This window comes from Triturus cristatus, chromosome 6, assembly GCF_964204655.1.
Source record: "Triturus cristatus chromosome 6, aTriCri1.1, whole genome shotgun sequence".
Taxonomy (NCBI): Eukaryota; Metazoa; Chordata; class Amphibia; order Caudata; family Salamandridae; genus Triturus; species Triturus cristatus.
This window is the reverse complement of record NC_140589.1, coordinates 657245968-657267377: the sequence shown is the minus strand read 5'-3', so window position 1 is coordinate 657267377 and position 21410 is coordinate 657245968.

Below are 21410 nucleotides of genomic sequence, written 5' to 3'. Positions count from 1 at the left end.
TGTCCCCTCTTCTCAAATGGATTTCGATCTGGTGTAACCCGGAGTTAGTGTTAAATCAAGATAATATCCGAGATTGTATGGCACTAGATAGGGCTAGCAACATCCCATGGCTGAGAAATGTGAAAGGTATAACAAGGGTGCTTGGTCGCCCAGAGGTATTTGATAACCCTGATAGTATATGTAAAAAAAATCTGATGTGGGCCAAGGCCTTGTTCTTACGTTTAGCTTCCGCAGAAAGAGAGGCCACTGAATTATCGAAACCTACCGCCCGTGCTCATCAGATTTTAAAAACCACTTATTTAATGGAACCTTATCTGGCCATAGTTAACAAGCCCCATCATTGTTTTCTGTTGACGAGATTGAGGTTTAACCTTTTACATTTTTTATTAGCTGAACCTTTGGGCTACTGTAAGATAGAGGATCTGGGACCATGCCCTTGTGATAACTTTTCAAGGCAAGATACGCTGCACTTTGTTATGTTGTGCGACCATTATCTGCAGATTCGCAAGCGTTTTTTTTTCCCAATTTTAAAGGATAAAGGCTTTCTGCAGGTTAGGCCGGCTCTTACCTATCTGCAGATGTTGAATAGCCCTTGGGAAATTTTTAATATTGCCAGCTTTTTAGCAGCAGCAGTTAGAGCAAAGAAAGAAGGAAATATTAAAAGAATGTGGGCCAATGGGTTTCGACTTTTCTCTATGTACATTTATTTCATAATTTTGTAGTATTCTACCTTATTCTATTTGTATTTTATTACATTGGACATTTGTGGTATCATATTTTTAGGGTATAAATTGACTCTCCCTTTTATAATATGTACTTTAAATTGTATTGTTGAAATTTGACAGAAGTATTTTATCTATGATGGATTATTTTAATTCTCGGTTCTATGTGATGGGTATTTTAACATACATTTATGGTTTTGAATAACCGAATAAAGTGATTTTGACTGACTGACTGACTGACTGGATATCGCTATCTGACCTCAAGTACCTTTAGGAAAAAGGATGTTATGAACACATTTTGTACAATAAGGTCCTTATTATTCTATTAAGGATGTTTTTTGGTTGGGTCTTTTGGTCTATTAATTGATGATGTCATTTTCTAATAGTAGAGTGAGACAACGGACAAGTCTCTCTCTAGCTGATTTGAAATTCAGACTATAAAAGTCACAATAATATTATCAAACACATAAATGGGGGATCTTAGCTTGAGTAGTATTTAATTATTTGCTAGACTAAAAATGCAACACTCAAATGATCTGCTCTTCGCACCACCTTTTCGGTCTCTTTGTAAAATTAATAAAATGATTGTTCATGTGCACGACTTCCAAAAGCCAACAAAAAATGTTTTACTGCTGGTACACCGGTATTTCATCTAGTTGGAACATATGCCTGCAGAATGTTGTTCATAAATATTGATATTCCAATTTCTTGAATAACAGTATTAAAACCGCACCACATCTCTGTACTGTTTGATTGATCAAAACGTTTCATGAAATGACAAGGCAAGGTAACGCGAAGATACTGGTCAGAAAACGGCTGCACATTACAAAAATGAAACATTGAATTAATTTGTAAGTAGTCGACATAATATGTTCTTCTGGCTGTGTGATATTTGCCGCATTTGTTTTTTTTTGCAGCGTATTTATGCATCTGACGCAAATGTAAGTGTCAAGTTACATTTTTCATACATTTAATATGTTTAGACATAAACAGAGCAGTATCATATAACACTGAGTTGCAGCAGTGCATTTTATAGTTGACATGAATTATACATGTGCAAACATGTTTACCACAACTCCTACTGCCTCTAAACATGAATTAAGTATTATCTTATATATGTATACCTTACTTGAATAGATCACCCTGCATCATAAATATGGATCCTCTATGCATTCAAACTTCCAAAGAAAAGCTGTTTGTCATAGCAGTAGATGAAATACAATTCTGCCCATACATTATGTCATCAAACATGGCAGAACCAAGAGGTTCCATGGTAGATGTGTTTGATGAAGTAAGTGTTAGAGTGAGTCTGGTGCTGGAAGAGAAGAACATTAAGAGGCAGAATTACTAAACCTTCACAGCAACAAAGCCGCTGTGCTGCACTGCATGAAAGGGAGAGACTAGTATTCTACTAAGATGTAGCGCTGTTGGTCTTTCCCCAGTGCTGGTGCGGTTTAGGCTACCTTTTGCCAGTGCAAACACCTTTGCACCATAGTCCAGTATAGCTTCAGTACTGAAAGGGTAACATTCCAGTACTAAATACTATGGTTTGGCAAATTTTAACACATTTGCCACTTTGTATGTGTGCCGTACATTAAAGCACACATGCAAATTTGGATTCAATTGAAGAAAAGATAAGTTTTATCTAAGGTTACGCCCGCCTCAAGAAGGCTTGAAATTTTAATGGACATCCCTATCTACCGATGGTAGTACATAGGGATTCCCATCAAAATCCATTGATGGTTGCAAAGTAATGCCCACATACCACTCATGGTATGCCGGTCCCTTGATTCAAATCAACACATAGTGCTATTTTGTGTTACTTGTAGGGCTACTTTCCAAACCTGGAAAGTAAATACAAATTAAGTCCGGCTTTAGTGCCCAATTTGGAACTCTTTTTTGACGCTCACACCCATGACTTCTTCAGTACAAATTCTTTCACTACCACCCTTCAACATTGACCCTCAGCTCTACATAGTCCCTCTGTCACATGCCTTTCATTTGTTTGAATGCTACTCATACCATTGTGGGCTGTCAAAGCACTTTACACCACACACACATTATAAAGAGATAATGCATCAAATATGTGTAAATCAGTCTATAGGAAGTGTAACATAACACAATGAGGGTTAAAAGGTGTACAAATCACATCATTCATATTAGTAGGCAGTATATTTCAAAAGTGTCTTGTCTGGAGAAGCACAAACTCAGTATTTAAAACTTACCATAGCGGTTGAGTTTGGCTTTTCTAATAAGAATGTATTTGTAGTCAATCATTTGGACAATGAATGGCTGGGGAACAAACATATCACTGCATTACTCTCTTTGATGACTTTTCAGAGATCACTGTGCTATATTAGGATTGTAACTTATGAACTTCAGCAAAAAATCTCTGTGAAAAGAGCAGTAATCCATTGCGCTATCCACATAGAATACAGTTCTGTGATCTGCATTCTGCACGTTCTTTGCAGCAAGCATATTAACCCTCTATGCTATTTTATGATAAGCCCATAAACAACACTGCAATCTTGCTCCAGCAGGAACATTATTCACCAGTATGATCTTGACATTGTTATTGTTGCCTGAAAACTGCTGGACCCACAAGGAACTCTGCAGCAGGTGCTTTTTAACCCATATGGTATTTCTAAACACAGCGCCCCCTGAACTCAGAGTCAGGTTCGTCTGCACTAGTTGCACTGCCCTAAAGTTGTCCTTGACAGCCATACAACACTTGCAGCCGTGATGCAAATCCACACAAAGGGGCCTACTACGATGTTGGTTGAAGTTTTCTGACTGACACCGAGGCGGAAACGGGACCGACTGACCTCCGTTCGGTGGTTCCGATCACCTGATTATCAATGTGACCGAAGACTGTTCGGTTGCATACTCCCATTTCCCTATGGGAGCTTGTGCTACGGCCGTAAACTGGCCATAATACAGGCTCCCATAAAAAAAATGGGGTGTGTGTAAAACCCTGCACCCTGTGGCAGGCACCACATTATGCCTGCCACACAGTGCAGGGATTTACAAAGGGGCACCCATGGTACCCCCTCGGCCACCAACAATATGCCGTGGAGGCAAGGAGGCCCTGCTAGGAGTCCCAAAAGTCACTTTAAGACAGCATTTCCATGTCGGAAAGACTGTCGGAAATCGACATCGTAAACCCAATGGTGGAAACGCCATCATTAGGGGATTATGGTGCGGGTCCGACTGGTCAGAAAACTCAGAGAGTCAGTCGGAACCGTGTTGGAATGACTGGTCGGTTTATGCTCTGACTGCCAACATCGCAATGCTTTGGTTGAACCCCAAACTGACCGTGTCGGTTTGTCTGTTGGAAAGCCTCCGACCGCAGTCAGACAGCTTCCGACTAGTGGTCGGAGGCTTCCTGACCGTCGTCGAAATCGGCCCCAAAGTGTAAGTCAATCTGCCCTTTGTGAAACATCTCTCAGCATTCAGAATGTTCTCAATTTGTAATTAATCTGTTTTCTGGCAAGCACTGCCGGACTGGGAACAGAAACCAGCCCTGGCAATTCGCTCAACCGGCACTAGGTGGTGCTACAGAGGAGCGCCGGACAGTGGGGGTGCTAGTGTCAAGCACATCTGCTGCTTTTGTTGCAGGGGGCTGATATTGCAGCACTGCTGCCAAACCGACCCCCAGTAACAAAACTGGCCCCCCGGGTCAAAAATCAGCCCTCACCCTTCTGGCCCAGAGGAAAATGCCCAGCGTCTGCTAGGGCCAGTCCGGCCCTGTTGGTAGGACTGTTATTAAATGAATTTCATCACCCAGGTGCACCTGCCACCAATCCTGTTCAAAAAGATGCAGTGGCAAAGTGCTCTGATTTAGTTTTAATCTAGCAGAATTTAACCTAAGAATGCAACTGCTGAGAGTGTGTCATCATTAAACACACTATTCTACACAAGTAAGAACAAAAATAGGTTATAGTCAAACATGTGCTCAGTAGAATATATCTATTGCTGCTTAGTAGGGCTATTATGTTCACATTAACACCATTTAAAAAAATGAAAATAAGATATGAGGGAAATCTGAAAGATTAGGAATATTTTATGGATGAAGATAATTTTGTTTTTAATGTTGATAAAGTGCTTGATAATTCAAAATACACATTCTTCAAAGTGCCTACACAGAAAGGGTACAATTCACAAAAGCATGTACGAGTATGTAAAGTAGTACTCCTGCAGTGCTACTTCACTTACTCATAAAGCCATTGTGATTTGGCCCACCATTATAAATCTAGATGAGTATTGAAAACAGCCTTTTTTTCAAAAAATATTTTATTTATCAAGCGGCACATGTACAGCAGGGCCCTGTAACCCAGAGGCGTCTGCACAATCAGAGCATGTAATATTGACTTTGACATTTTTCATATAGATACCCAAGAATCATGAAAGGTAATACAATAAAACCTAACTCCCCCCACCGCCCCCCCGATTGCACTACACATCCACTCTAGACAGATCCATTCGAATATTTACAGTTGAACTACCCACCAGGATTGCACCACCCACCCCGCTCCCTGGATCCCCCCAACAAGCCCAAAGTTTATAATTGCGGGTCCCGTTGCCGCCTATCCCCTCCAGCACATGCAATAGAGCTAGTTTCGGCGAGCGGGGAAGGTCCCAGCCCAAGACTTCGGATAAACAAGTGTAGACCCCCATCCAAAATCCATTCAAGGAGAGACACTGCCAGACTGTGTGCATTAACGTACCATCCTCCCTGTTACATCTGAGGCACACATGGGAGGCAATCAAACCCACCCTCCACAGCCGCATTCATGCATAATAGACCCTATGCAGGTATTTAAACTGGACCAGGCGCAGACGCACCGCTATGGCCACACCGCATGGAGCAGCTAGGGCCTCTACCCAGTCCTCCTCCTCCAAGGGTCCCAAATCCCCCTCCCAATCCTCCCGGAGTTTCTGTATCATGGAGGAGCAGTGGATACCTAGGGTTTGATATATCCTGGATATCTTACGGTCCTGAAGTTCTCCCATAAAAACTTTTGCCTCCAGGGGGATGAACTCAGCTACAGACTCCAATCCCACCAGACTGGGTAACAGGGCATGCCAGAATTGGAGATACTTGAAGAATTGGGACTTTGGCACATGGAATTCCGTCTGAAGGTCCTGGAATGATTTCAGCACTGGACCCCTCATGACATCCCCCAAGACCGATATCCCTATATGGATCATATCACCCTCTGAATCAGTGCAAGGCAGCTAGTTTGGCAAGCGCCTATTATCCCAAAGGGGAGTCTTCTGTGTCAGCTTGTTCCACCACCCCATGTCTCCAGACCTGGAACACGACCTTTGTTGCTGAAGGCAATGATCCCCGCAGCAGTGCCGAGTATAGTACCGTATTTAACAAATGATCTCCTATAAGCCGCCGTTCCACCGCGAATGCTGGGTCCTCCCAGTTAGATCTGCGGGTCTCAAGTTGGCAGAGGTAGGTACAACTGTCCAAATAGGGACCCTTGCTTCTAGTCAGGGTAAGGGGGATACACTCTTTAGATAACCCCTGCTCACCCCCTTGGTAGCTTGGCATGAGCAGAAAAGGCTTATCAAAGGCAATGAGTAAAGTATTTGTACCAACACTCACAGTAACACAGTGAAAACACCACAAATGGACTCCACACCAGTGTAGATAAATAAAGTACTTTTATATAAACGACACAAGACCAAAACGACAAAAATCCAACATACACAGTTCAAGAACATGTTTTCAAAAAGAGTTCTTAGTTTAGCGACAAAATCATTCACCTTAGCGTCAATTTTATCCAACAGTACCTGGTGATGGGATAAAAGTTCTTAGCGGCGCTCAGGCGTCGAAAAACAAGCAATAGCGTCAGTCCTGAGACCCTGGAGAGGCGATGTGCCAATCCCACTGCACGCAGCGGCAGTGTGCGACGAATCCGGTCTGTATGGGGAGTGAGGCGATACTTGTATGGATTCCAAGGCATAGCTTTTCCGGTAGAAATTTACTCGCAAAGGCACGATGCGACAAAATTCGTCCCGCTAAGGAGCGGGGCGACGATTTCACCAGCGATGATCTGGGTTGGCTCTGCGACGATATTCGCAGCGACAAAAGTCGGCCCACTAACGAGCGGTGCGATGATATTGGCTGGCTCTGCGATGATCTCGCAGCGATAAAAATTCGGCCCGCTAACGAGTGGAGTGACGGAAATTTTCTCGCTAAGCCGGCTGTGCATGAAAAAGTGTAGATCCTTTGCTTCTTTCTTCTTGGTCAGCTTCCCAACAGCAGGCACAACTTCCAGAGGCCCCACAATTGGATCAAGCACTCTAGGAAGGGCAGAACTCACACAGCAGAGTTCAGGGGGAAGCTGGGGGTGAAGTCCTTTTGTTCCTGGGACTACTTAACAGGAGGCCAGCTCTACTCAGGCCCTTGGAGATTCCTTCAAGCCAGGGGACACAGCACACAGCAAAGTCCTTCCACTCTCCTTGGCCACAAAGCAACTGCAGGTCAGCTTTACAGCAGGTCAGTCCTTCTTCTTCAGTCTTCCAGCTTTCTCCTTGGCAGAGGTTCCTTCTTGATTCCAGGATGATCTAGTTTTCTGTAGTCTGGGTCCCAATACTTATCCCCAAAATCCTTTGTCCTCTGAAGGCAGAGAGGCCTTGGCCTAGTCAGAACCAGTTCTGGTCAGTCCTGGAGCACTCTGTTTACTTGGTTTCTTCTTTCCTTTGAGAGAGAGGGGCAGGGTCGTCAGCCGCGCAGCAGGGGGTGGAGCCATCAATGTGGAAGGCAGGCACAGCCCTATTCAGGCCCAGGTGCTACTCCTCCCCCCCATCTACAGGGGAATTTCCCTATTCAGCCCTGGGCTGACTCATTCAGCCTCTGGGAGCCACCCCTGTCCCTGTCAGTCACAAACCAGACAGTCAATTCACAAACAGGCCAAGGCACACAGAAAGGGCAGAAAAGGAAAACAGCCACCTTCTAAAAGTGCTGTTTTCACACACAGGATTTAAAAACCATCCTTCCTAAAAGATGTGTTATTAAATCCTGAGTTCAGGGATACGAGACTTTAGCTTTCTATCTTGCTCCTATGGGACGATATGCAGGTAAACATTATACTCAGTATTCCCCATTACAGCCTATGGGCAAGATAGCCTTTCAATAGTGAAAAAATGAAAATGGCTGTAATTCACTACCAGAGCATGTCACCTACACCAATACATGTTCTACCTTTCACATACGCTGCACCCTGCCCAGGGGGGTACCTAGGGCCTTCCATAGGGGTGTCCAGTGTGTACAGAAAGGGAAGGGTTAGGCCTGGCCAGTGTGGACACTGGTCAGGTCAGCATGGCAGTTAGCAACTGCACCCAGGCACTGCAGTGGCAGGCCTGTGACACCATTTTAGGGCTACTCATGTGGGTGGCACAATCAGTGCTGCAGGCCCACTAGTAGCATTTCAATCACCAGCCCTGGCACACTCAGTGCATTTTACTAGGGGCTGACAGGTGAAACAAATATGTCAATCATGGATAACCAATTACAATAACAATTTACCTAGGGAGCACTTGCACTTTGACACTGATCAGCAGTGGCAAAGTGCCCAAAGCATCTAAACCAGCAAAAACGAAATCCAACACAGCGTCAAAAATACAGGAGGTAGAGGCAAAAAGTCAGGGGAAACCACGACAAAGATGCCATGTCTAACACATGTCTCCACCAGCTGAAAGTGGGCAGAACTACCCACCCTCTTGGGAGTTCTCATCGCTAAGGCGGAAAAACCTGGACAGACCAACAGCGTTGGCGTGTTCTGTACCGGGACGGTGTTCCACCATAAAGTCCATTCTCTGTAGGGAGATGAACCACCTCAACAGTTTTGGGTTCTCACCCCTCATCTGCATTAACCATCTGAGGGGCCTGTGGTCTGTCTGAACCCGGAAGTGAGTCCCAAACAAGTAGGGCCTCAGCCTCTTCAGAGCCCGGACCACAGCAAAAGCTTCCCTTTCAATCGCATTCCACCTCTGTTCCCTGGGAAGTAGCCTCCTACTAATGAAGGCTACAGGTTGGTCCAAGCCCTTGTCATTGATCTGTGAGAGTACCGCTCCCACACCATGCTCTGAAGCGTCTGTCTGCACTACAAACTCACTGGAGAAGTCAGGCGCCTTGAGCACTGGTTCCGTGCACATGGCAGTCTTCAGGGCATCAAAAGCAGCTTAACAGGCATCGGTCCAATTCCCTCTCCTGGGCTGCTTCCTTGAAGTCAGCTCTGTCAAGGGGGCAATAATGGTGCCATATCCCTTGACAAATCGGCGATAATTCCTGGTGAGTCCTAGGAAGGCTCTCACCTCTGTCTGGGTCTTGGGGGACTCCCAAGCCAGGATGGTATCAATCTTCGCTTGAAGGGGCGCCACCTGGCCGCTCCCTACCTGGTGTCCCAAGTACACCACAGAACCTGCCCTATCTGGCACTTACTGGCCTTGATAGTGAGGCCTGCCCTTTGCAGAGCCTTCAACACACTTCACAGAGGTGCTGCAAGTGTTCCTCCCACGTGGAGCTGAACACAGCAATGTCATCCAGGTATGCGGCGCTGAATTCCTCCAGCCCGGACAGTACCTGGTTGACCAGTCTCTGGAATGTGACAGGGGCGTTCTTCAACCCAAAGGGCATAACTCGGAACTGGAAGTTGAAAACGCAGACGTCTCCTTGGCCCCCTCATTTAAGGCAATCTGCCAGTACCCAGATGTTAAATCAAACGTACTGAGGTACTGGGCAGCTCCCAACCGATCCACAAGCTCATCAGCTCTGGGGATGGTGTGCACGTCAGTCTTGGTGACTGCATTGAGCCCACGGTAGTCCACACAAAACCGGAGTTCTGGGGTGGCACCGGGCGCAGCAGCTTTTGGGACTAAGACCACTGGGCTAGCCCAGGGGCTGCTGGAGGGCTCAATTACCCCTAGCGCCAACATCTTGGAAACTTCTTCCTTGATGCTGGCCCTGACCTTGTCAGCTACCCTGTAGAATTTCTGCTTTACCGGTAGACTATCTCCAGTGTCCACATCATGGACGCACCAGTTGGTGACACCTGGGGTAAGGGAGAACAGGGAGGAAAACTGACCCAACACCTGGCGACAGTCCCTCTGCTGTTCTAGGGTCAGGGTGGGCGAGAGGACGACACCATCCACTGACCCGTCTTGCTCCTTGGCTGCCAGGAGGTCAGGAAGAGGGTCACTGTCCTCTTCCATTCCAGCATCTGTAGCCAGGAGCATGGTTACATCAGACCTCTCGAAGTGGGGTTTGAGGCGGTTCACATGTAAGACCCTCAGGGGCTGCCTGGGAGTCTGCAAGTTAACCAAGTAGGTTACTTCGCTCTTGCGCTCCACCACCTCATATGGCCCAGTCCACTTGTCTTGGAGCGCACAAGGCTCCACTGGCACCATCACCCACACTTTCTGCCCAGGTTAAAATTCGACCAGAGTGGTATTCTGGTCGTACCATCTTTTCATTTCTTCCTGGCTGGCTTCTAGGTTCTCTTGGGCGAGCTTCCTGAAGCGCAGTGTCTGGTTGCGGAAGGCCAGCATATAGCTGAACACATCCTGGGGGGTTTTCCCGGGGGATTTCTCCTACCCCTCCTTCACCAGAGTGAGAGGTCCTCTAACTGGGTGGCCATACAGAAGCTCAAAGGGACTGAACCCTAAGGACTTCTGAGGCACCTCCCTGTAGGCAAACAACATGCATGGTAAAAAGACATCCCACTTCCGTCTCATGGGCTCCGCAAAGCCCATAATCATACCTTTCAGAGTTTGGTTGAACCTTTCAACCAACCCGTTTCCTTGAGGGTGGTAAGGAGTGGTGAACTTATAAGTTGCCCTGCACTCCTCCCACAGAGACTTCATGTACCTAGAAATGAAGTTGGTACCCCGGTCGGAGACCATCTCTCTGGGGAACCCCACATGGGAAAAGATCCCCATCAATGCACGACCCACCACGGGTGCTGTGATTGTCCTGAGAGGGACAGCTTCCGGGTACCGGGTGGCATGGTCCACCAAGACCAGGATGAACCTGTTGCCTAAGGCTGTCTTGGGGTGCAGTGGCCCCACAATGTCGATGCCCACCCGCTCGAAAGGGGTGCTCACCACAGGAAAGGGTTGGAGGGGTGCCTTGCACTTTCCTCCACTCTTGCCACTTGCCTGACAAGTTTGGCAAGTCCTACAGAATGTACCAATGTGCTTCTTCATCTGGGGCCAGAAGAAGTGGGTGACAAGCCTTTGGAAGGTCCTGTCTTGCCCCAGATGTCCTGCGAGAAGCACGTCATGAGCCAGACCCATTAGGAAGGCCCTGAAGCGCTCGCGTACCACCAGCACTCGGACTGCACCGGGCTCAGTGACCTTAGGCTCACTATAAAGTAACCCATTCTCCCACTAAATGAGATGATCCTTGGACTCTCCACCTGCTGCCTGGTCTGCAGCCTGCTGCCACACACCAATGAGAGAAGGGCATTCCCTCTGCGCCTTGCAGAATTCCTCCCTGGAGGGGTCACCCTCTTGCTGCCAATGGGTCAGCTCAGGTAGATCCCCCAGTTCGGCCACCTGTTCCCCTGTAGGTTCCAGGGCATCCCCCTCAGGTTCTGCTCCTTCCTGGACTGTGGGAACAGTGGGGGCTGGTTTCCCACGCCCTCTGCTCCTTCTTCTCTGGGCAGGTTCCTGGGCCACGGTTTCAGGCTCCAGGTCTGCTGAATCACCCCTACTGGCTGCCATAGACCGAGTGGTCACACAGATCCACTCAGGCAAACCCAACATCTCCATGTGAGCCTGGCGTTCCACCTCCTTCCATGGGGAACTCTCCAGGTCATTACCTAGCAGACAGTCTTCAGGCATGGATGGACTCACAACAACCTTCAAGAGACCTGAGACCCCCCTCCACTCAAAGGGAACTTGCGCCACCTTACAGAGGCACACCGAGTTGTCAGCTGCAACTACTGGGTGAAGCACATTGGGAATGACCTGCTCTTCAGGCACCCACTGACACCTCACGGATTTCACGCTGGCTCCTGTGTCTCTCAGAGCCTCCACCCTCCTCCCATTGATGGTCACCCACTGCACGTATTTCTTAGTGTTATCGGGCAGGTAGGTTTCCTAGACCATCTCTTGGTCTCCTAAAGAGACAAGGGTCATAACTGCTGGTCTCTCCCCTTCACTAAAAATTAAATCCTCCCCCAAAGCTACACTCACTAAACCTGGTTTAGGAGCACCAGTGGGTGCTGGAGGTTTCTTGGGGCAACTAGGGGCAATGTGTCCCACCTCATGGCAGTGATAGCAGGTAGGGGTACCCCTGTTGTCCTGCCTGCCCCTAGGGGTCCAGGTTTGTCTAGGTTTGGGGGGTTGGGACTCCTTTCCCTGGGACCTGTTTTGGGACCCTTGAGAGAACTCCCTTTGGTTACCCTTGTCCCCCCCACTCTTCTGCTGGGGACCCTGCCCACCTTTGGCTGTGGTACCCACAACTCCTCTGTGGGCCCTGGTACTGGTCCAGCGGTCCGCCTCCTTAGCAAGCTCAATGGGGTCTGTCAGCTTGCTGTCTAAAAGATGCTGGCGCAGCTCTGGAACACATAGACTACTCAAGTGCTCCCAACTAATTAAATGTAACAACCCCTTATATATAATCAGTTACTTTGCTGCCCTTCATCCAACCTTCCAGTGCACGTGAGTATAGATTCACACACTTCATCCAAGTCTCAGACTCTTTCTTCTTGGAGTTCCTAAACTGCAGTCTATACTGTTCTGGAGTAAGTCCATACATGAGACATAGGGCCTCCTTCATATTGGGATAGGTCATGGTACCTGCTAATTCTAAGGGCTCTAGCGCACTCCTCCCAGAAGCCTCAAAATGTTTCCACAGGCCCGCCCCCCAATGCTGTTCAGGCACACCATTCATTCTCAAAACAATCTCATACGAGGTAAACCAGGCATAGATATCCTCACTCCTATTATAATTCTGTACCAAATCCTTGGGGATATATACTTTACCCCGCTGCACTGGCACCATTTGAACCGTACTCCGCCTGCTTGGCCTTGATATCCAGTTCTCTCATGCTCAACTCATGAGCCAGAAGCAATTTCTTCTCCTCCAGGGCACGAGCATTCTTGCTCTAATCCGCCGCCTTTTCTTTCTCTACTTCTAATTGCTTCATCTTCATTCTCATGATTTCCAATTCATGGTTTCTCACTCTTTGATTCTCCTCTAACTCTTCTGGAGTGAAACCACTACTGGAATGGGTGCTGCCAGGCCTTGAGCCTGGGTTGCTAACAGGCAAATTGTGGGGTTCAAAACCATCCCCTCCATTTGCATAATTTCCATCTTGGGCCTCCCACCAGGCCTTCAAGGCTTTCTGCAGCTCCTCCTTTCTAGAGCTGCTTTCACAGGGCAACCATGATCTCTGCAGAATTGTTTGAGCTGCTCAACTTTGTATGAATACAGATCCTCAATGCAAAACTCCAATTGTGCTGGGTCACTTGTTGCCTTCCCATGCTGAGACATGATGCGTTGAAGAGTTACTCAAAAATAGAACCAAAAATACAGTATGTGGTTGCGTAGTGGTCTGCACTTAAACTAGTGATGTACACCAATTACTGTGGGTCAAGTACAAATACAAGTTCTAATCCTCACCGCTGACCACCAATGTTAGATCTGGGGGTCTCTAGTTGGCAGAGGTAGGTACAACTGTCCAAATAGGGACCCTTGCTTCTAGTCAGGGTAAGGGGGATACACTCTTTAGATAACCCCTGCTCACCCCCTTGGTAGCTTGGCACGAGCAGACAGGCTTATCAAAGGCAATGTGTCAAGTATTTGTACCAACACTCACAGTAACACAGTGAAAACACCACAAATGGACTCCACACCAGTGTAGATAAATAAAGTACTTTTATACAAACTACACAAGACCAAAACGACAAAAATCCAACATACACAGTTCAAGAATATGGTTTCAAAAAGAGTTCTTAGTTTAGCGACAAAATCATTCACCTTAGCGTCAATTTTAGCCAACAGTACCTGGCGATGCGACGCTCAGGCGTTGAAAAACAAGCAACAGCGTCAGTCCTGAGACCCTGGGGAGGCGATGCGACAACCCCGCTGCACGCAGTGGGCGTGTGCGACAAATCCGTTCTGTATGGTGAGTGAGGCGATACTTGTATGGATTCCAAGGCGTAGCTTTTCCGGTAGAAATTTACTCGCAAAGGCACGATGCGACGAAATTTGGCCCGCTAATGAGCGGGGCGACGATTTCACCAGTGATGATCTGGGTTGGCTATGCGACGATATTCTCAGCGACAAAATTCAGCCCGCTAACGAGCGATGCGATGATTTTGGCTGGCTCTGCGATGATGTTCGCAGCGATAAAAATGTTCTCGCTATGCCGGCTGTGAGTGAAAAAGTGTAGATCATTTGCTTCTTTCTTCTTGGTCAGCTTCCCAACAGCAGGCACAACTTCCAGAGGCCCCACAATTGGATCAAACACTCTAGGAAGGGCAGAACTCACACAGCAGAGTTCAGGGGGAAGCTGGGGGTGAAGTCCTTTTGTTCCTTGGACTTTTTAACAGGAGTCCAGCTCTACTCAGGCCCTTGGAGATTCCTTCAAGCCAGGGGACACAGCACACAGCAAAGTCCTTCCCCTCTCCTTGGCAGCAAAGCAACTGCAGGTCAGCCTTACAGCAGGTCAGTCCTTCTTCTTCAGCATTCCAGCTTTCTCCTTGGCAGAGGTTCCTTCTTGATTCCAGGATGATCTAATTTTCTGTAGTCTGGGTCCCAATACTTATACCCCAAAATCCTTTGTCCTCTGAAGGCAGAGGGGCCTTGGCCTAGTCAGAACCAGTTCTGGCCAGTCCTGGAGCACTCTGTTTACTTGGTTTCTTCTTTCCTTTGAGAGAGAGGGGCAGGGTCATCAGCCACCCAGCAGGGGGTGGAGCCAGCATTGTGGAAGGCAGGCACAGCCCTATTCAGGCCCAGGTGCTACTCCTCCCACCCATCTACAGGGGAATTTCCCTATTCAGCCCTGGGCTGACTTATTCAGCCTCTGGGAGCCACCCCTGCCCCTGTCACTCACAAACCAGACAGTCAATTCACAAACAGGCCAAGACACACAGAAAGGGCAGAAAAGGAAAACAGACACCTTCTAAAAGTGCTGTTTTCACACACAGGATTTAAACCATCCTTCCTAAAAGATGTGTTATTAAATTCTGAGTTCAGGGATACCAGATTTTAGCTTTCTATCTTGCTCCTATGGGAAGATATGCAGGTAAACATTATACTCAGTATTCCCCATTATAGCCTATGGGCAAGATAGCCTTTCAATAGTGAAAAACGAAAATGGCTGTAATTCACTACCAGAGCATGTCACCTACACCAATACATGCTCTACCTTTCACATACACTGCACCCTGCCGACAGTGGTACCTAGGGCCTTCCATAGGGGTGTCCAATGTGTACAGAAAGGGAAGGGTTAGGCCTGGCCAGTGTGGACACTGGTCAGGTCAGCATGGCAGTTAGCAACTGCACCCAGGCACTGTGGTGGCAGGCCTGTGACACCATTTTAAGGCTACTCCTGTGGGTGGCACAATCAGTGCTGCAGGCCCACTAGTAGCATTTGAATCACCAGCCCTGGCACACTCATTGCACTTTACTAGGAGCTGACAGGTGAAACAAATATACCAATCAGGAATAACCAATCAATATAACAATTTACCTACTGATCAGCAGTGGCAAAGTGCCCAAAGCATCTAAACCAGCAAAAACGAAATCCAGCACAGCGTCAAAAATACAGGAAGTAGAGGCAAAAAGTCAGGGGAAACCATGCCAAAGATGCCAGGTCTAACACTTCCGATTGCCATACCACCATTCATTCAATACAAGTAGGTGAGATGCTTGATAATGTGACAGGATATCGGACAACGCTAGTCCCCCAGAGTATGTAGCTAAAAACCATGTCCGCAAAGCCACACGCACCTAGCCCCCCTGCCACAAGAACTGCCCAAAGGCCGTATTTACTTGCCGGAACCGATGGGGGGGATCGGATATGGGTGATTCTGCAACTGATAAAGAAGGCGGGGGAGCGCTACCATCTTAAATATGGCTGATCTGCCATAGATAGTCAGGGGCATACGGGACCAGGTCTTAATATCTTCGCGCTCTAGCTCCCAAACCGGTACTAGATTACGCTCCCAGGCGACTGCGGGCATATGTGTTATAAATACCCCCAAATATTTCAGTCCTCCCATCGCCAGCTAAATCGACGATGCTCAGGCGCCCAGATCTCCCTGACCTCCGAGCATCCACAGCATGGGTTTGTGGGGATTCATATACAATCCACAGGTCTCCCCAAAGATCTGCAGTATACGCAGGAGCCGTGGTCCCGTTCTATCCACATTTGGAAGGAAGAATAGGACATAGTCCGCGTACAATGCAATCCCATCTGACAACTCCTCTGCCCATTCAAAGCCCTGAAGCTGCGCGTCTATTTGCACCCATGCGGCCAGCGGCTCCATTGCAAGTGAAAAGAGATACGGGGGTAGGGGGCAACCCTGTCTCGTTCCCCGACCTATAGAGAATATGGAGGAGACTGCGCTTGCCACCCGCACCGAAGCAGTGAGGTCAGTATATAGAAGGGTCAAATAGGATAGGAACCGCGGTCCAAAATTCAACCGGCGTAATAGTGCAAAGAGATATACCCAGCTAAGGGAATCGAATGCCCTATCCACGTCTCTTTGCAGCAGCGCCGCCAGTGTGCCCAGTCGTTGGAGGGCCGCCACTGCAATATTTGCTCGTCTAATATTGTGTCTAGTTGCCCTCTGAGGCATAAAGCCCGCCTGATCCGGGTGGACCAGTGTTGCAATATGATGTAACAGATGATTTGCCAGGGCCTTTGCCAAGATCTTGGCCTCTACGTTCAAAAGGGAAATGGGTCTGTATGATGCGTGTTGATCCAGCGGCCTACCAGGTTTGTGAAAGACGACCACATCCGTATGCCTCCAATCCGGGGGAAGAGAGCCACGATCTTGCGCCTCCTCTACCACTGCGCAGTAATGAGGACCCAACTGCAAAAAGTATCGATTAAAAAATTCGCTAGGGAACCCGTTGGGTCCTGGAGCCTTCCCGAAATGGAGTTCCCCTAATGCAGCTCCCAGCTCCTCATCAGTCAGCGGGAGCTCCTGCTCCTCTCGCACTGCATCCGACAGGGCCCTGGGTGGGAGGTCGGCCAAGAACTGATCAATCATGTCAGCTGACAGGCATTCTTTAGGGGCGTATAAATCTGCATAATATGTAACGAAGCTCTCCGCCAGGGCCCGCGGATCCATGAGTGGCTTACCCGCCGCGCCCAATATACCCGGGAGGGTCTGCGAATGGTATGCCCCCTGGCAGAGTCGGTGGAGCGTCTTACTGGATTTTTCCCCCATTTGTATACTCTACTGCGCGTCGCCAACAATTCCTGCCAGGCCTCGTCCAGCAGGAGCGCAACATAATTTTGTTGGGCAAACAGCAATTGTCACCTGGCCTGACCGCCTCTGGCCACTCACCCCGATGATCAAGATCTTCGATGCCTGCCTCTGTCTGACGTAGCGCCTCCCCACGTGCTCTGCGAGCTGCCACGCACCAAGATATGTCCGTTCCCCCCAAGGCAGACTTCATCGCCTCCCACACCGAATCGACCCCAGTAACCGGCCCCACATTCACTCTCAGATATTAATCTATGGCGTTGCACATATGTCCCCTAAAGTCATCATTTTGCAGGTGCCACACCAACAAGCGCCAACAAAACAGCTGCTTCCTCTGCCCCATCTGTATGGTGAGGGCTACCGGAGAATGGTCCCACAATCCTCTCTATAGAATCTCCTCTGCCTCTAACCTGCTCACATATATTCGAGGGACAAAAATGTAATCAAGTCTGGAGTAATGAGTCATGAACCGCTGATGGGTACGTGAACTCCCAATCATCCTGATGCAGATGCCGCTATGCATCCATCCAGTCAAGTCCCGTCGATAAGGAATGTAGTTTCGTGGTACCGCTGCTCTCAGGAGCCCCCCTCTCCCTACACCGATCTGCAGCCATGTCCATCACATCATTCCAGTCTCCACCCACTACCGATACCCCATTGGGCATATCCACCCAGATAGTCATGAGACGCTCCACTAGGTTCCACTGTAATGGAGGAGGGGCATATACGCTGCATAGTACTAGGAATTCCTCCCCAACCTTGCCCTGTAGGAATATGTAGCACCTCTGGGTGTCGGTCCATTGCTTAATGTGCACATAAGGGACCCTATGATGGATCAATACAGCCACTCCTCGTGACCCCCTCACAAAGCCGGAGTGAAACACCTTTTGGTACCCATATCGCTGGAAGCAAAGGGTCTTTGTCCCCAACAGGTGTGCCTCCTGATAGTTCAGAAGCTTTGCGATGACCGGCCTCGGGCAGGCCCCAGGCGGAGGCTTCTGCATGAGCTCTCGATGGGCTCACTCGATCACAAAGCAGAGGGACATAGATTCTGGTGGAAGCCAACTCTCTAGCCATTGTGTGAGGAACTGTTCCATGTTATCCCCTTCGCAGCCCTCCGGAAAGCCAACGGAGCGGAGGTTATTGCATCTTGCCCTCCTCTCCGCATCCTCCACCCGCATCGCAAGGCCCCGCTGGGTGGTCTCCATGGCTGCCACCCATTTCTTCAGTGTGGTAAGATCGTCCTCCACTCCTGAGACACGAGTCTCGGTCACAGTAAAACGGGATACGGCGTTCCGCAGATCTTGCCTCAACAGCATAACGTCAGAGCCGACCTCCCCTATCTTAGCATCCAGCATGTCCCTGGATTGTGTAATGGTGGCCATAAGTGCTGCATTGTCCGACATAGCTCCCTGCGGTCCCCCAGAGGACCCTGCAGTGGCTCCCGGGCCCGTAAACGTATCCATGGGGCCCTGTTTGGATGACCCACTCACATCCTTATCCCATGTCATGGCAGGCCCCTGATTGTTCCCAGCGCCGTCCAAAAAGGCAACAAGTGGTCTAATTATCGGAGCGAGGAGAGGGGGGCAGCAAAGAGGGAGACTCCCTCACCGGACTCCCATGGCCCGACTTGACCGTCAAACTGGAGCCGATGGCAGCTGGCAGAGAGAAGAGAAGGAAGACGGGCACTCAGTTCGTCTAACACTGGCCACCACCCTCGAGTCCCCGCAGCACTATAGTTTAGGACCACAGCAAAGGGCCCCCACAAGGTTCCACATGCACTGAAGGGTCCCCAGTATACGTTACTCACAGGAGACCAGGCCCGCTCCTCTCTGGGCAATAGGTCACAACGAAGGTCCCATCCAATGACCCCCGAATCAATCCACGCACCATGCTGCCTTGCTGATTGACACCCCCACTGCGGCCCGACAAGACCATTGAGCACCTCACCCAAGGGGGGATAAAGATATGAAGGGGGCCCAGAGTAACTGCAGGGATCATCTCAGTAATTAGGCCATACCCCAGCGGCCAGCGTTTGTCCCCTCGGATGACACCCGCGCGGTCCGACACCACTGCCAATGCGGGATTGCCCCCAGAGTTGCAGCGTTCTGGATACCTCCCAGGACTCCCTCTTCCTTAAGGGCGGGGCGACCAATACACTCTGATTCCAACTGGGACCCCCAACTCGCCCGACCGACCGTCAATTCACATCCCCGCAGAATCAATGATGGGGGAGTGATCTGCACCGCTGCTATCTCCTCGAACCCAACCAAACCGCTAGTGAAATGTGTCTAACCCCATCTGCAGGCCACTGCTGTGCCGCCGCCTCTTACTCCCCTGCGATCCGATATAACAGCCGACACCCCCTGGATGAGTGTGTAGGGGGGAGGAGGTGGAGATAGGCCCCTCAATCCTCAGACCACAATCCCCGTGCCTGTCATAGCTGGCCCCCACTCCAGCAGAGCCGTGCTGGGGTGCCCCGGCCCACCACCAAGCCAAGGGGGTGCGGGGAGGGGGAGGGAAGTAAGAGAAGGGTGTGCCCCTGCCCTTACCACTCTCTCAGGATCCCGGCCTCCGGTGCATGAATGGCAGCGGCCAGGCTCTCGCCGCTTCCACAGTGGCCCGACACGGCCTCCGAGTTGCAGCACAGTACCCATGGGAATCCGCCGCTGGGACCATTAGACCGGGGGCATTCGATGGCTCCGATGACGCCTCAGCCCCGCTGTCCTAGGTCCCGGCTGCCGCGGCGGCATCACCTTTAGTCGGCTAGGGGTCCAGGCAACGCCCTCTGCGTCACCCGAGGCCGCTTCGTCTACAGGCCCGCGAAGCCAAAATTCACTCAGGTTGGGGGCCGCTAATGTCTTTCAGCACTGGGGTGTCTTTGCGTTACAGGATGGCCTCGGAGAGACAGGATAGTTGTGGATAATTAGTAGGGGTGGACACAAATTCCGCGAGCGGAACGTAACTTGCCGCCCAGGCCTAATAATTAGTTGGGCTGGATAGAGCGCTCTCAGCCCATGTCTGCCATGTCAGCTTGCCCAGCCACGCCCCTTGAAAACAGTTTTAATGTATGTCAAAAGAGTGATTACTTCTAAAGGAAGCCATACAAAATAAGCAGTAATATAGGGTTAGTTTAAAGACTACATTTAGAATTATATATGGGCAAATGTAGGTTACTGAAATGTTTTCCACCAATGGGTTCTGAGTGATATCGAACAACAAGAGCAAAGCTCTAGTTGTCTATGATGTCACTAAGAACCACTTTGTGAAAAATATTCCTCTAACTCACAGTTACCCATCAAAAATGTGATGTTATGTGTGGATCCCACAGATCATCTGCCCCCTCTTACAAATGCTAGGCTGAGGCAAAGGAGTAATGTGGAAGCCATATATAAAGGTCTCTCCTCCCTTTCCCAAATAAAAAAAAAATACAATGTCTCCTGCCACACATGCTCACCACTCTCTGCGCCTTCGGTTCCCTCTCCTCAAGAAGCTGTGCTCCCTGCTTTCCAGAGCTACTTGGCTTGTACAGGCTGTCAGAGAGCTCAGCTAGGGCAGCCTCGAATTCCTTTATGATGTAGCTGCAGTGTTTAATATGTTTTGTTATCCACTGGTGCTACGTAATAGCAGTGAATTAATGGATTTAGAATCGAGTCATTTAAGCTAATGGGAGCCACTCATAATAATGCTAATTAACAAAGGTATTTATTACTATGTGAAGAGGCACTACAGAACTCCTACTTCAAGTACTCAGAAATGCCTTTGTGAAATGGCCTTCTGCAGTACTGCTCAAAATAAATATATGAAATCTATAACCAATCCCGAACAGGACTACCATAGCCTCTTTATAATAATGTACAATGAAAAGCAGAAACACGTAAAAAGCCCATGACCTACTCACATAACGAGCATCTGTCCTCTGGAAGTGCTTTACAGCTACAGGTCCAGATTCACAAAGCCATTTTCAGCCATTAATGTGGGTTTACAGATGAAAATGGCATCATTTACACCTAACAGTAATTCACAGAAAAATTCTTGACAGGCATGAACAGTTTTCCTACTGTCGTTTTCTACACCATAAGTGTGGAGAAATCTGCAGAAGTAAACCCCACGCAAAGGGAGGGGAGTGGGTGTGTCAAAGCGTGGTTTGCCTTGAATGTTTTTGAATGCTACAAACTTGTGCATTTGTTCGCACTGACAAACTCTGATCTGACCTCATCC